General features: G+C 46.2%; 1 long non-coding RNA gene across 1 annotated transcript; it reads left to right on the forward strand.

The window, feature by feature from the left end:
* Window positions 1-1,533: 1,533 nt before the first annotated feature.
* Window positions 1,534-14,227, forward strand: LOC108403907 (uncharacterized). Its single transcript, XR_001854820.3, has 3 exons — window positions 1,534-1,703; window positions 7,892-8,078; window positions 12,531-14,227. It is a non-coding gene; the product is annotated as an uncharacterized lncRNA (long non-coding RNA).
* Window positions 14,228-15,451: the final 1,224 nt, after the last annotated feature.

Consider the following 15,451-nt stretch of genomic DNA (forward strand, 5'->3'; position numbering starts at 1 on the left):
CTGTTTTCTTCTTTGGGCTTCCTACCACGATTTCTATCCTGGATGAGCAACTCCTGGGAGCCTGGCAGGGGGTGTGAGTGTGGCCCCACTCATCTGCTCTCTGTGTGGCTGCCCATGGGCGCTCACTACCCCTCAGGCAGAGGGCCTGCTTACCAGTCTGCTCTCTGCCCTGGGATGGCTCATGGGAATGAGGAGGGCTGAGATCCCTAAGGAGTTGGTCAGGAAGGTAGGCTGTTCTCTTTGCTCACTGGCAATTTCAGAGAAGGGATTTACATGGAAATTATATATTGGTCCTGTCTTTAGCCAGCCAGGTCTTCCTGAGTTATTTTTGTCTTTTTCCTCCCTTAAATAAGGATATATTGTTAATATTTTAAGACAAAATTGTTTGATGTGCTCATTACTGTAAGCTTGTAACTAAGACTCACAGGCTGGTAGTAATTTTTAGAAATATTTAAAAAATAATCCTAAGTAGCAGGATGCAGGGTGCTGCAGATCAGGGGGAAATACATGGATGAACCCTGCTTTCCACAATGACCCTCTCTGTTCTCTAAAAGGCCAACCACCCCCAAAACTGAGGTGGAGAAAAGTCAGGCTTCAGAACCCCATTTAAATTCAGGATAAATAGGCCAGTTCATAGATGCAAGCTCTGCCTCTGACATTACTCAGCTGTCTATGGATATAGGGATTTTATGGTCATTGCATGGTTCTCATTATTATTTTAACATGCCAAGTATACATAAGCCACATTAGTGAGTTGGTAGTAAAAGAATGAATTTTCTACATTTCTTGACTTTTGTATGTTTGAACTGTAAATTATGTGATGAATATTCCTATCCATATGGAGAAATATCAAGAATTCTTTGCATGGTAACCGGACATATGTATCTAAACTTGCTGGCACACCCAAGTAATAAATCTCTTGGGAAATTTCACTACGTGAAGCTTGTAGTTAAGTTCCAACTTTATTTCTGTTTTTTAATTCAGTATTGCCTTTGTCCCGGGCTGAAGGTACCCCCCTTGTTAGCTCTTGCTAGATGCTTAGCAATTGCAATTGTATTTGGAAATACTGCTCAGTGCGGGGAGGACTCCCCTTGACTACAAAACGCAGTTCTTCTCTTCTGATATAAACGAAGCACTTCCAGGCCTGAAGGCTGACGCCTGGTCACCCTCTGCGCACTGTTAACTCAGGCTCTTCCTAGCGCGGGCCCTTGCTGCCCCTCCCGCCTGCTTCGAGCTGACACCCATGGGCTCTGGGGGAAGGTTCGCTGGCACACCTATTTGAGACGCAAGGAGTTGGAGAAAATGACAAACCAAGCCAGGTCCTCCAGCAGGACAGACAAAGGCAAGACACAGATGCCCCTCAGTGTCTTTTCTTACAGCTCTTAGTCCGCGGAGGCCGCAGGTAGTGTGTTCTGAATTTCCCGCCCCCAATCTATATAATTACCAAATGTGTACTTATGAAGCTGGGTACCACTTGGGGCCACTAGATGTCACCACCTGCAGTCTGTTCCACTTCCGGCCGCCTGGCTCGACTTCAGGAGGCATCCAGGCCTTAGGTGCGGAGCCCTGACGACCTGACGAGGCAGGACCCGAGGGAGTGCGCGCCCGGAGCGCGGCAGCGAACTCCGCCCCGTGCAAAGGGGGGTGCGCTTGCAGGAGGGCGCTCGCGCTGTGGTGCAGGCCGGTCCTCAAGGCGCTCTGCGGTAGGTCCATGGCCATCTGCCTGGCCCCATTGTGCAGGAAGGCAGGCAGGGAGGCAGCCAGCAACAGGCTCAGACCCGGGAGGCCCCTCACGGCTGGGCCTGCTGGGCTCCACCTGGCTCTGCACAGGGGAGACGGGGTGGAGCAGGTTCCTGAGGATGGGTGCTGTGGCTCAGGGAAGCCCTAGAATCCATCACTGATGTCACAGGACTGCACCAGGCCCTTGGCCAAAGCCTGTGCAGGAGTAACATCTGGACCAGCGGAGCAAGAAAGCCTCCTTGAAAGAGTGCTTTTTCCGTAAGCTGTTGTAGAGATAGCAATGGCAGGGTTTGGATTTATATTTTCTGAGAACGTTTTAATATTTCTTGATGAAATTATTTGTTTTCTTTTTTCGGTGTTACACAATGTGAATGCTCATTCCTATTGTGTATAAAACAAACTTTGGCAGTTCATACTAGAAATGATAATTTGTGTAGGAGGGACAACCCAAACTAGTCCATCTGTATTACAGTGAGAAGGCTTAGTTAGCGTCGTCCAGGTTGTCTATCCCACAGGTGCAAAGGCAGACCTGAGCTGGGGGCCCACCTGGAGCAAGGTTGCTGGAGTAGCTGATAAGATGGGGGAGGGGCAACAGAGGAAAAGGCAGGGGGGACAAAAGTACTCCTTATCAGATGCTCTGACCAAATCTGGGGTTCATCTGCTTGGTACAGGCACACCTTGTTTCACTGAGCTTTACTGCACTTTGCAGATGTTGGGTTTTCTATAAATTGAAGATTTGTGGCAATCCCAAGTCAAGCAAGAATATTGGTGCCATTTTCCCAACAGCATTTGCTCATTTCATGTCTCTGTATCACATTCTGGTAATACAATATTTCAAACTCTTTCATTATCATCACATTTGTTATGGTGATCTATGATCAGTGATCTTTATACTAATGATATTATTTTAGGGCACAAGAAACTGTACCCATATAAGTTGCAAAGTTAATGGACAAATGGTGTGTGTGTTCTGACTGCTCCACCCACTAGCTGTTCCCCCATCTCTCCCTCTCCTCAGGCCTCCCTCTTTCCCTGAGACACAACAATATTGAAATTAGGCCAATTAATAACCCTGCAATGGCTTCAAAGTGTTCAAGGGAAAGGAGGGGTCCCATGTCTCTCACTTTAAATGAAAAGCTAGAAATGATTAAACTGAGTGAGGAAAGTATGTCAAAAGCTGAGACAGGCCAAAAGCCAGGCCTCTTGCACCAAATGGTTAGCCAAGCTGTAAATGCAAAGGAAAAGTTCTTGAGGGAAATTAAAAGTGCTACTTCACTGGACGTACAGGATAAGAAAGCATAAGCCTTATTGCTAATATGGAGATAGTTGTAGCAGTCTGGATAGAAGATCACACCAGCCACAACAGTCCCTTAAGCCAAAGCCTAATCCAGAGCAAGGCCCTAACTTTCTTTAATTCTATGAGGCTGAGAGAGGTGAGGAAGCTGCCAACGAAAAGTTGAAAGCTGGTATATGGGCTGGTTCATGAGGTTTAAGAAAAGAAGCCATCTCCATATCATTAAAGTGTAAGGTGAAATAGCAGGTGCTGATAGAGAAGCTACATCAGGTTATCCAGAAGATCTAGCTCAAATCGTTAATGATGGTGGCTTCACTAAACAACAGATTTTCAATGTAGACTAAACAGCCTTCTTTTGGAAGAAGATGCCACCTGGGATTTCACAGCTAGAGAGAAAATGTCTGGCTTCAAAGGACAGGCTGACTCTCTTGTTAGGGGCTAATGGATCTGATGACTGTAAGGTGAAGCCAGTGATCATTTACTTTGTGAAAATCCTAGGGTCCTTAAGAATATGCTGAATTTCCCCCACTTGTGCTCTATAAATGGAACAACAAAGCCTGGTTTACTGAATATTTAAAGCCCACTGTTGAGAACTCCTAAAAACAAAGACTCCTTTCAAAATATTACTGCTCAATGACAATGCTCCTGGTCACCCCAGAGCTCTGATGGAGATGGACAATGAGATTAATGCTGTTTTCATGCCTACTAACATGACATCCATTCCACAGCCCGTGGATTAAGAGTCATTTCAACTTTCAAGTCTTATTATTTAAGAAACACATTTCATAAAGTTATAGCTGCCATAGGTAGTGATTCTTCTGATGGATCTGGGCAAAGAAAATAAAAAACCATTTGGAAAGCATTCACCATTTTAGAATGTCATTAAGAACATTCATGATTCATGGGAGGAGGTCAAAATATCAACATTCACAGGAGTTTGGAAGAAGTTGATTCCAACCAACCTTCATGGATGACTTTGAAGGGAGGAATTTACTACAGATGTGGAGGAATTAGCAAAAGAACTAGAATTAGAAGTGGAGCCTGAAGATGTGAATGAATTGCTGCATCTCATTTTGAAACTTGAACAGATGAGGAGCTGCTTCTTATGAATGAGCAAAGAAAGCAGTTTCTTGAGATGGAATCTGCTCCTGCTGAAGATGCTGTTAAGACTGTTCAAATGACAACAAAGGGTTTAGAATATTACATTAACTTAGCTGATAAAGCAGTAGCATGATTCAACAGGACTGATTATACTTTTTAAAGAAGTTCTACTGTGGTTAAGATGCTATCATATAGCATCACATGCTACAGAAAAATCATTCATGAAAGTAAGAGTCAATCCAGATGGTAAACTTCATCGTCTTATTTTAAGATATTGCCACAGCCACCCTAACCTTCAGCACCCACGACCCTGATCAGTCAGAAGCCACCAGTATCACAGCAAGACTCTCCACGAGCAAAAAGATTACAACTCGCGAAAGCTCAGATGATGGTTAGCAGTTTTTAGCAATAAATTACTTTTAATTAAGGTATGTATATTGTATTTTTAGACATAATGCTATCACACACCTAGTAGACTACAGTGTAGTGTAAACATGACTTTTATATGCACTGGGAAACCAAAAAAAATTACTGGACTTGCTTTTTGTGATATTTGCTTTATTGTTCCAGTCTGGAGTGGAACCTGCCCTATCTCCAAGGTACGCCTGTAAACGTAGGGCATTGATCATGTGCCAGCTGCTGCTGCTGCTGTAGTCTGGGGATACAGCAGTGAACAGAACAGACAAAAATTACATGCCTTTTTGGAGTTTTCTTCTAGTGGGAGGAGACACAAAATAAATGAAAGAAGTCAATTATACAATATATGAATATGTGAGAAATACCAAGGAGAAAATTAAGCAGGAAGGGGGTTGGGGAGCAGGGTGAGATGACCAGGGAAGATCTCCCTGAGAAGGTGACATTTGAGCAAATGTGGAGCCTGTGAAGAAGTTACTTACAGATGTGCTAGCAGCTGGCATCTAAGCCTTGGGACCGGCACTCCCCAGATCCTGAAGTGGGAGCATGCTGTGTGCTTAAGGGCCAGCAAGGAGGCCGTGCTTTGGGAGAAAGTGACCAGGGAGGGTGCTGAGATGGGGCGGAGGGGTCGGCCCAGATCCCTGTGAGCTTGTAAGTCGGTGCAAGCAGGCTGGTTGTCACCATCGAGAGATGGGTTTGAGCAAAGTTGTGCCACGCTCTGACTGCTGCTGTGAAAGGCCACCGCTGTGCTGATAGAGAAAAGGAGGCAAAGGCTGAGAAACAGACTGTGGAGGAGGCCGTCACAGTGGTTGGGGTGAGAGATGGTTACTGATCAGGATGAGAGGTGTAGCAGGTGGTCCTGAGACGTGGTCATTATCTGGATGTATTTGGATGAATACTGGCCAGAACTGGCTAAGACAATGGATGATTAAATATCCAGGGACTCTGCCACCTGGTGGTTAGACCCTGGTTGGTTGGAATTGGCCGTGATGGGAGTATTTACACTATGGAAATAAACAAGCACTACACACCGAGTAGTGCTTTTTTGGCTATTTGATTTCTCAGCACTTCACATGTGAGGGGATGGTAGGAGTGCCCCTCTCAGGACCTGGTAGGCTCTGTACTTGGACAGGGCTGCAGGTACTAGGGGATCGGGCTGTGAGCCAGCTTGGATTTCTGCTTGGCTATTTATAGGTGGCTCCTATATGAATAATCAAGCTTTCTGCTCAAGTTCTAACTCCTTAAAAGAAAATCGGTATGAAAAGTATGTTGCACTTAAAAATTATCATGTACTTGAGGTCCACATTCTTTCCTAAACTGGTAAGTGGGAGCTTCACCCTAGTTCTGTGCAATCACGTCAGAGGAGCAGGAGTCCAGGCGGTCTGCTGTGGGTGCTCCCATAGGCTGCTCTGGATGAAAGCCTGTCCTGTGTCCCCTCTTCCAGCACATTCCCAGGCTGCCCCTCCTTCCATCCTAATTTGTACCTCCTGGGGATGTCCAGGAACCAAACACTATGCTACCCAACATTTTGAAAACAAGTTCAATAGGAATGATTTTGGCATTGTGTTATTTTTGACTTTAATGCATATGGACTTACCAACTTGCTCTCCTTGTTCTCGCAAACACTCAAGGTTAAATGTTAGTGAGAATTTAGCCCTGACGTAGGGCTATATACAGTGGGTACTCTTAAGATCCAGGAAGAGCCCTGCTGCCCTTTAGAATGGGCAGAGCTGGAGCAGCTGAGGCATACAGATCTCTCTTTTGGAGCTAACAGAAACACACTGGAAATTTTACAGGAACTGACTCTTCTGTTAAGTTTCCAGAACTTTCACCTACTACATGGTCTGGCACTGACAGCCCCCATCCGTCAGTGTGGACTATTCCAGCTGGGAGCCTGGAGCTCAGAGGTGTGGATCCGCAGTGAGGGCCGAGGCTGGCCAGGTGGCCAGGCCCTGGAGCCATGCAGTCCGAGCGCTGTGCAGTCCAAGCCAGTCTGGCTGTGACTCACTCTTTTGGATGGAAAGAGCCACGGTGGGTGGACTCATTCTCCTGAGGATTTTGTGCAGATCCGCTACCAGCCAACACAAGGCTGCTCGTCCCTTTCCCCTGAGGCACATTTGGGGAAGTGTGAGGACTTCTCCTGATCCTCACCAAGGCTGGGGCATGCTACTGCCCTTAGGTCAGGCTGAGAGGAAAACTGGCCCTGTTCAGAATGCCAACATGCCCTGTGGGAGAGGTGGTGCCTGCTTCAGTTGGAGGTGCCAAGGAAATAGGGGCCCTGGGGGCACTGACCTGGGTAACCACTGAAGGCACAGAAGGGACTGATGCAGGCCCAGACCTCACTCAGCATTTGCAGAGCCGCTGCTCTGACGGGGCCTTTCGTGGGAGTGGGGGCTGTGTCTATGCCCCATGAGCTCTCTGGGTGATCTTGGCTGTTGCTTACCTCTCTGGGCCTTCAGTCCTTCTGTAAACCAGGAGGTGGACACAGGTGATCCTTGTTCTGAATGGAGATGGGACAGAGGGTCCAGAGGTCCTCTTGGAGGGGTGGTGGGCAGGTGCTGATTACTGGGGAGCTGATGGCATGCACCCCAGGGAGAGAGCATCTGGCCATGGGAAGGGCTATGGTTCAGCTCTGTGGGCAGGGACCTGGCCCCTGCGTGGTGCTGATGGCAGCCCCAGCACTTGAGGGGAATGATCCCAGTTCATCTGCAGGGACAATGGGGCCCCTAAAGGACGTCTGCTGGTGGGACTTGGTGGCCTCGGCTCTGCTGCACTGCTGAATCCTCCAATGGCCTGTGGAAGGGCTGAGCAAACTGGATTCCATGGAAGGAGAGATGGCTGCTTGTGAATGGCACTTATGTGCACACAGTCTGATGGTGAATTTTACAGGCCAATGTGAGAGGAGAATGGCATGCTCAAATATCACTGTCCTGGGTGTTCCTGGGGGAGATGAACATTTGAATCCTCTGACTGAGGAAAGCAGGTGGCTCTCTCTAATGAGGGTGGGGCTTCATCTAAGCAGTAGAAGGCCTGATTAGGACAAAAAGCTGATGTTGTCAGGTTAAGAGAGAATTCTCCTGCCCAGTGGCCTTCACACTGGGATGTCAACTGTTCCTGTTTCTACATCAGTTTCTGGCCTTCAGACTTGAACTGGGACCTCAGCTATGGGCTCTGTAGAGTTTGGACTTGCCAGCCTCTATAACTGCATGAACCAATTCCTTATAATGAGGCAATCTCTCATAGATATCTGTCTATAGATCTATCTATATATCTATGCTATATTGATAGTGATATCAATGTAGATGTAGATACAAGTATCTTGCTGGTTCTCTGTGTTTCCAGGTAACCCTGATTAATACCCTCAGTATAAAGCGGGGGAGGCAGATTGGTAGTCTCCAGAAAGCAGTGTCCAGAAGGCATCCACTAAGGAAATGAGCTTCCGGAAGAACTAAGTGCCTGATTGGAGCCCAGAAGCTTGACTGACACTGTGGACACACTGGAGAAGCAGACCCCTCTCCTGCTTCCAGAGGTGAGGAGAGTGAGCACAGGCCAGCGCTCCCGGCCCTCCTTCCCTACCACCCACTTGGGTACTGCAGGTAAGCGGGCCAGGGATGCTGCAAGGATAAACAAGCCAATCTATGTACACATTCTCAAGGCTTTTAAAAGGAAGATACTGGAAAATGGCATTATTGCCATTATTATGTCTGGGTTTCATTCTACCTATATTTAAAGAAAGTGAGGAATAGCATTCAGTAATCTATGTGTTTTCGGCAAAAATGTTTAAAACTCCCCCCTGGCTCAAATTGAAATAATTTTTTATAGTTCTCAGGTCAGACACATAAATATTCTAAACAAAAACTCATTAGTTCTGCCCCCCTTCACCATCTATTGAGTTAAGACTGACTAATCCAGAGGTTGACCCAGTTAAATAGAAAGGTTCATTTGGAACTGTTAACACCTTGCAATAACATTTTGCATGTATGTGGAACCTTTTGTACTGAAGGGTTGCAAAGCGCTCTGCCATGTGAACAGAAACCCCGCCCCCATCAGAGGCAGCCTCCTCCAGGCACAGTGCACCCAAATACACCCCCACAGTCATCACCTTGAAAGAGAAAACTGAACACCTCATTCCATTTCAAACTGAGAGCATTTTTTCTTACACCAATCAATTCTTTGATTCTCTGACACTAATTGGGTATCCAACAGTTCACTTCTGATGCTAACTCCTGATGGGGTCAGCACAGATCCCCCAAGTTAAGGGCTCAGCTCCATGAGACTGTCCCCCACGTCAGACACCAGCTTCAAATGTGTGCCCAAGTTACTCCCACTTCTGCCTGGTGACTACACATTTGGGGCAACCTATAACCCCCTTCCAGGTTCAGTGATTCACTAAGAACGATTCACAGATCTGGGGAAAGAGCCTTATGTGCTATTACCAGTTTACTATAAAGGATACCATTGAGGGATAGCAAATGGGAGAGATGCATGGAGCATAGTATGGGGTGCCCATGGAGCCTCCATGCTCTCTTGGGGGTGCACCCTCTCAGCATCTCTGGTGTTCACCAGCCAGAGTTTTCCAAACCCTGTTTTTTATGGAGGTTTCATTTACTGAGGCACAATTGATTAAATCCCTGGCTTTTGGTGATTGAACTGGATAGCCAGCACCTCCCCTCTTCAGACTTCATTGGGAGTGAGGCTGGAAGATCCAGCCCTCTACTTATGCTTTGGGCCTGAAGCTATCCAGGGACTCACAAGAGTCACTTTATTAGCATAAACTCAGGTAGGGTCTAAAAGGGCTCATTATGAATAACAGAAGATGCTCTGATCACTCAGAAAATTCTAAGCATTTTAGGAGATCCATGCCAGAACCTGGACAGAGACTAAATATGGATTTCCCATTGTCCAGCACAAGTGACCATCCTGGTCACACCGGCATGCACCAGAGCACTGATGTGAGCCTGTCACAGCTCATGGAAGGATTCAGGGAACTTCCAAATGGCTTTCTCGTGTTTTCTCTTTCCACAGAACATAACCTCTATTTCAACATGAATAACATAATGCAGCATTATAAGGAGCTAAGTTGTTTCTCCAAGTGAAAGTGTGGGTTAGAAAAAGGGAAGAGAAAGCAGGAGGCCTCTGAGTGGGACTTAGGAGGTGCAGTACCACCATACTCCAGAGAAGGTGTAAAGGCACTGGTAAATAGGTAAACGGAGAAGGGGGGAGCAATCAGAGCAGGACTGGACTGGACTTGGGACAGCACAAGGCAGGTGTCGTGCAGCCAGCAGCCTCCTGTCCCAGGCAGAAGGAGCTGGTCAGTTTCTCTTCGGGAGGGGCAGACTCAGGGGCCCAAAGAGAAGGAAGTCTGGCCCAGGTTGGGGAGGTCTGAAGGGGAGACTTGCAGGGAAAGCTGGGTCCCAGGCAGAGCCCGAGGCAGGGCGGACTCCCAGAAAGAGGGGGAATGCCGGGAAGAGGGTTTCCTCTGACTCTGAGCTGAGTCAGCGAGCCCATGGGGCAGGCCTGTGCTCTCCCTTGTGTGATAGTGGTGTTGGCCCTCTGCTAGGGGACAGGAGCAGTCTTTTTCTAAGAGGAGAGAGACAAAAGCCAGTCAGAAGCTACATCATGCAAGGTTTTGGGTGCATATTTTATTCTGGGTGAGCTGTGTGAGTAGACAGCCTTGGCTGAGATGGCTTGCCTCCCTCTTGTGCTCATCTAAATATTTCATAAGAAGGAAGTTTATGTGTGTCTGAGTCTGCTAGGGCTGCTGTAACCAATTACCACAGCCTGGATGCCTTATAAACAACACTTTTATTTTGCAGTTCTGGAGGCTGGAAGCTGAGATCAGGGGCAGCGTGGTCACTGGGGGCTTTTTCTAGGTTGCAAGCTCCATGCTGTGTCCTCACGGGGTGGGGTGGGGTGGGGTGGGAATGGGACGGAGGTCTGCAGGTCTCTCATAGAACACTAATCCCATTATGAGTGCTCCACCCTCATTACCTAATCACTCCCCAGTGGTCACCTCCAAATACCATCACACTGGACATTAGATTTAAACAGAAAGGAATTTTTGGGGGACGCACACATCCGGTCCATGGCAGTCTGAAATGGTTTGCCTGTTCTCAGGGCTTTGGGGCCTCATCCCCTAGTCACAGTGGTTTGGCTCACAGTCCTTTCTAAGAGAGTGGGGTTATTCCAATAAAGGACACTTACCTTTCTGCCTATTGAAGCCAGGCCACCATCCTCTGTCTTTCTCTGTGACTGACTGACTAGGGGCAGGTGGACTGAGTTTGACAGGTGCTGGGAGTGGTTTTCATGAGTTTAACAGATTCTGGGAACTGTTGTTTCTCTTTTATGAACTTTAATTATTGTGGTCAATTTACACCTGCGTCTTGGCATAAAGGGCTCAATTTAATTTCTTCCTCTCCCTCTTTCTATATATACATATTATAAATAGGCTCTCTCTTTCTCTCTCTCTCTCTCTATATATATTCTAAATCTTTGGTTTAGAATACTCATGAATTATTAGAATAATCTAAACCAATGGTTTAGAAAAATAAGAGCAAGTGATTGGTGGTTTATGTAAATATTAGAATTCATGAATTCCATTCCAAATAAATCCTTTCCAAGCAAAGTTTTTGTTATATATTATATATGTCTATTATATATTATTTATATATAAATATGTATTTATAAGCATATATAAAACAAATATATAATATATATATATATATTCTGTTTCATATAAATTCTTTCCAAACAAAATGCATATATATATATATAAAAGCAAAAGAGTCAGATGTATGGGTGATTCTGCAGTTCTGCATTTTGCTTGGAAAGGGTTTGTTTGAAATGGAATAGATGAATTCTTATGTTTACATAAATCACCAATCACTTGGTCTGATTTTTCTAAACCTTTACAAGTTTACATAAGTATTTTTAATCTAATTATTTTGAAGTACTGTGGTTATTAGAATTTCCACAGCTCAAGCTCCTCATTCCAGGGTCTGAGATGACTATGCATTTGAAATGCAAAGGACAGAACCTCAGACTGAGGAATCTGCTCATTCTTTGTGTACTGGGAAAAAGCTGGGGGAATTGGAGCTGATGTCAGCCTCAGGGGGCAGGGATGTATTGCTAGTCCTGGCCTCAGAGACCTGGGATTAGGTGGTACCAACAAGACAGCCTAGCTTAAGTGCTGAGATCTGGAATGTAGGCTGCAAGGGCTGGAGCAGTTGGGGTGGTGTGTGTCAGAAAGGCCAGCTGAGAGCAGACATTGACCTGGAGGCACTCAGGATGTACAGGTGGGCAGCAGGTGTTCAGGTCATTGCTCTTAGCTTGTCTGGGGCCCAGCTTTTGGGTGACTAAATGGAATACAACGATGAATCTTCCAGGGAAAGTCTGCAAGGGATGCACACAATCTCACAGCTTTCCAACCTCTTCAGATTCCTGACTTTGTTTTATAATCATGCTTCCTTTTTCCTATGAAGTCCTTATGGTTTGACTTTTATCCAAGGAAGGATGAAGGCAACTAATGGTAATTTTGAAAACTAACTTAATATAAGGAAGTTGGATTTTCATGCCAGAGTTTCATTTTGGTTTTAGGGGTGTTTGACTCTGACCTTCTACACACATATTGTTTTGAGCAGCACAGAGGTGTTTTCAGAGCAAAAATTATACTCCATTATTATTTACTGGGTGAACAATATATGGGTCTTCAAGAAAAGTTTATTTGGGCATCACAGTGACTCTTTTCTAGCAAATGGGGAAACGGTGGGATGTGGTGTGGCAACGCACCCCCCAGACTTTGGCCCAGAAGGCTGAGATTCAAGGGGCTATCTGAGATCAGGGCCTAGGCCCTCTGCCAGTACTGGGGTAGGTAGGGGGCATTCTACGGGCTCTCACTGAAATGCTCAAGCTTGTTTTGTCAGCATCTGCTTTTGAATAGCTTTTGATTATGATACCATCTACACATGTGGTCTTCCTGCAGGAAGGTGATCCCATCTATGGATCCTGGCCAAAGACAGTGTCATGTAATGCTGCTCCAGCATGGATGTTAGAAGCCCAGCTGCAGAGGAGACTGCAGAGTCTCCAGGGCCTCCCTGGTGGCCAGGAGAGCCTCTGGGGTCCCTACACAACAACACGGAGGCCCATCAGCTTCCTGTGGAGGTGGCACACTTCATGAGGGCGCGAGGCAGGAGGACCCTCACCCTGTGCCTGGCCGGGCTGCGTGGTTTTGGACAGGGCTGTGAGGAGGGCCTGCAGGGCCCTCTGCCTGCACGAGGCCCCTCTGCTCTCCAAAGCATTCTTCTGTTCTCAGGCATCTGGGAAGGGCAAGGGCTGAGCTCCTGGCCCAGCGGGGCTTGGAGGCTGCTGACATATGGCTGATTCTGCAGCTCTGCAGGAAGGCTTTGCCTTTGAGGTCTTCCTCCCACTTGTTCACTGTGGCTTGAAATTCCTTTACCAGGGGAAGAATTCTTCCAAAGGAGTCAAGTTTCAAGTCCTCATAGTTCTTTTGGCATTTATGAGAAATATCATTGGATTTGTCCTTCTCAAGGGCTTTGAGTGTTAATGAAAAGATTTAATTTCAACCTTAAAATTATAAAAAGAATCACGAATTATATTTTAGGAAGTATGTGATTGTTACGGATGAAGGGTCTTTTAGAAACCTCTTTAGCCGTGTGATCCTAGCAAGACATCATAATCATTCTAGACCTCAAACCACTCTTCTTTAAAAGGAAGCAGTTGTACAGATGATTGCTTAGATCTGTTCCAATTTCAAAATGTTATGATTGTCTATTTTCATAGTTAGAAAAACAGTACATACATTATGGGTTCCAGCCGTAATATTGATTAAAGCTTACACTGAACTATTTACGCTTGATATTAAATCCTTTCCTGAGATCAGTATTGATCACAAGAAAAGGAGGGAGCATAGAATGATGAGGAGAAAACAAAGCAGAGAAAAGCACTTTAAAAGTGTCAGAAGCAAGCTGCAGACAGGATTGGAGTCTCAGTTTGCTGCTTAATCTCGGTGACCTTGGGCAGGCTGCTCAACCTTTCTTTTTGCCTCTGTTTTCCAAATGTGTAAGCTGCTGTGGCCCCTTTCAGAGGTTTCCAGCAGTTGGAAGAGTGACTGGCACATGGGAAGGCTCTGGGGGATGTGGAGGGGGGCTGACTCTTTATTAATGGGGGCTCTTCCTAAGCCACATCCTGGTTGGCAGCAGTTTGGGGTGACCCTTCCTTAATTCAAGATCAGCTGTGAAACTGGGAGTAGAAGGAGGTAAAGGGCAGAATGGAGGTTCAAGTCTTGGCTTTAACACACTGGTGATGCAATGGGAAGTGACACCCACGTTTTATGGACCTCAACCCAAGGAGCTCCATAAAAACCCATGACTGGCATAGCTCCTGAAAGACCTACTTAGTTTTTTCCCTTTTGGCTCTGCAATTTGTGTGGATTTTGAGAAAGGTATTATATTTAAAAAAAGGCATATTTTCAGAGTTTAAATGATTTATACAGTTTTTTTTTAAGGTTAAATAAAGGTTCTGTTTTAGGGTGACCTCAGTTGGCTTCACAGTCTTAAGTTTTCTGGTATGCAATCTTTCGATGCCCTTTTCAGTGATTCCATCACTGGGCATGAGCGTTGTGGAGGACACTGTGGCACCCCTGTCTGTGTGTCACCTCACCAGCTGGCACAAAGCCTCCTGAAGCTCCTCGCCTCCCTTTGCACGCAGGTGACTGCCCCCAGGGATCTGTGGCATTGCCTTCCTCCCCAGGTCCTGGGGGTGTCTCCTGGGGTCAGGGTCACAGGGGGTGGAGTCAGTTATTTCTTTCTCTTGCTCTCCAGTTCTTCTCTGAGTTTACTTTCTGTGGGTAATCCTCTGCAAATGTACAGAACATTTTGTTTATTGCATTGTCCTTATTTTAAAATAAGGGTTTGCAGTTACCCTGGCTAAAAGTAACATACAATAGGACCCTTAAAATTAGGATAAAGACTAAAGAGCCAAGGGCTGGAAAGGAGGATATCATCTCAGTCCAGAGACAGTTGCTGCTCTTAGCCTTAACTCAGCTTCGAAACTGCTGGCAACCTGGGTAGCCAGATGATAGGGTAAAAGTGAAATAAACACCATGAGTTACATGATTTCCATTATATCATCAATACAAGTAGGCCAGTTTGGACCTTAAGAGTTTTGCTCTCACCTCTAAAAGGAATGTGTTGTGCATGTCCATATGTGAAAGATAGAGTCTCAGTAGTGGTAAGTCTTCAATAGAAATGAGGCAAGAGTTCTAAGAACTTTATTCTTCGTATCCCTATTTCTTATCTCTTCTCCTTTCTAACACATTGAGAGGGGATAGGTGTAATCCTGGGCCACCTACTCGACAGGGTAAGATGAGGCAAGAGTAACGCAAGGGACTCAAAAGGAAACCGTTGAGTAGCTAGCGAGGAAGCCGCGTGAAATGGTCTGTCACCGTGGCACTCCCACCGCCCGGCTCCGGGATCGCTCTTACTGTGCTCTGCCCGCCACATCGGACCTGCTCCATGCGGCTCCAACACAGCAGAGCAGGGAGAATAGGCCACTGGAGTGGTGTGCAGGTAGGTAGGGGCCACAGGGGTCCCTCGGTCAGGGCTTTGCTCTTTGTTATAAGAGCAATGGGAAGCCACTGAAGGTTTATTTTTATTTCACTTTGCTATTATTATTTTTAGCACGGGGACAATGCTAGGTTTGAATTTTGGAGCGATCACAGTGTGTGTGTAGCTGGCAGGGTGTATATGGGGATCTGCATAGTTAGCTGGCATAATAGACCATATGACAGATGGTGGGCTTGGTACAAGGTAGGCTAGTGACAGCCAGAACCGAGTGAAGTGCGTGGATTTGCTGTGAAAGGGTGTGGACTGGGTGATGGGGGTG

This window comes from Manis javanica, chromosome 2 (assembly GCF_040802235.1).
Source record: "Manis javanica isolate MJ-LG chromosome 2, MJ_LKY, whole genome shotgun sequence".
Lineage (NCBI taxonomy): Eukaryota > Metazoa > Chordata > Mammalia > Pholidota > Manidae > Manis > Manis javanica.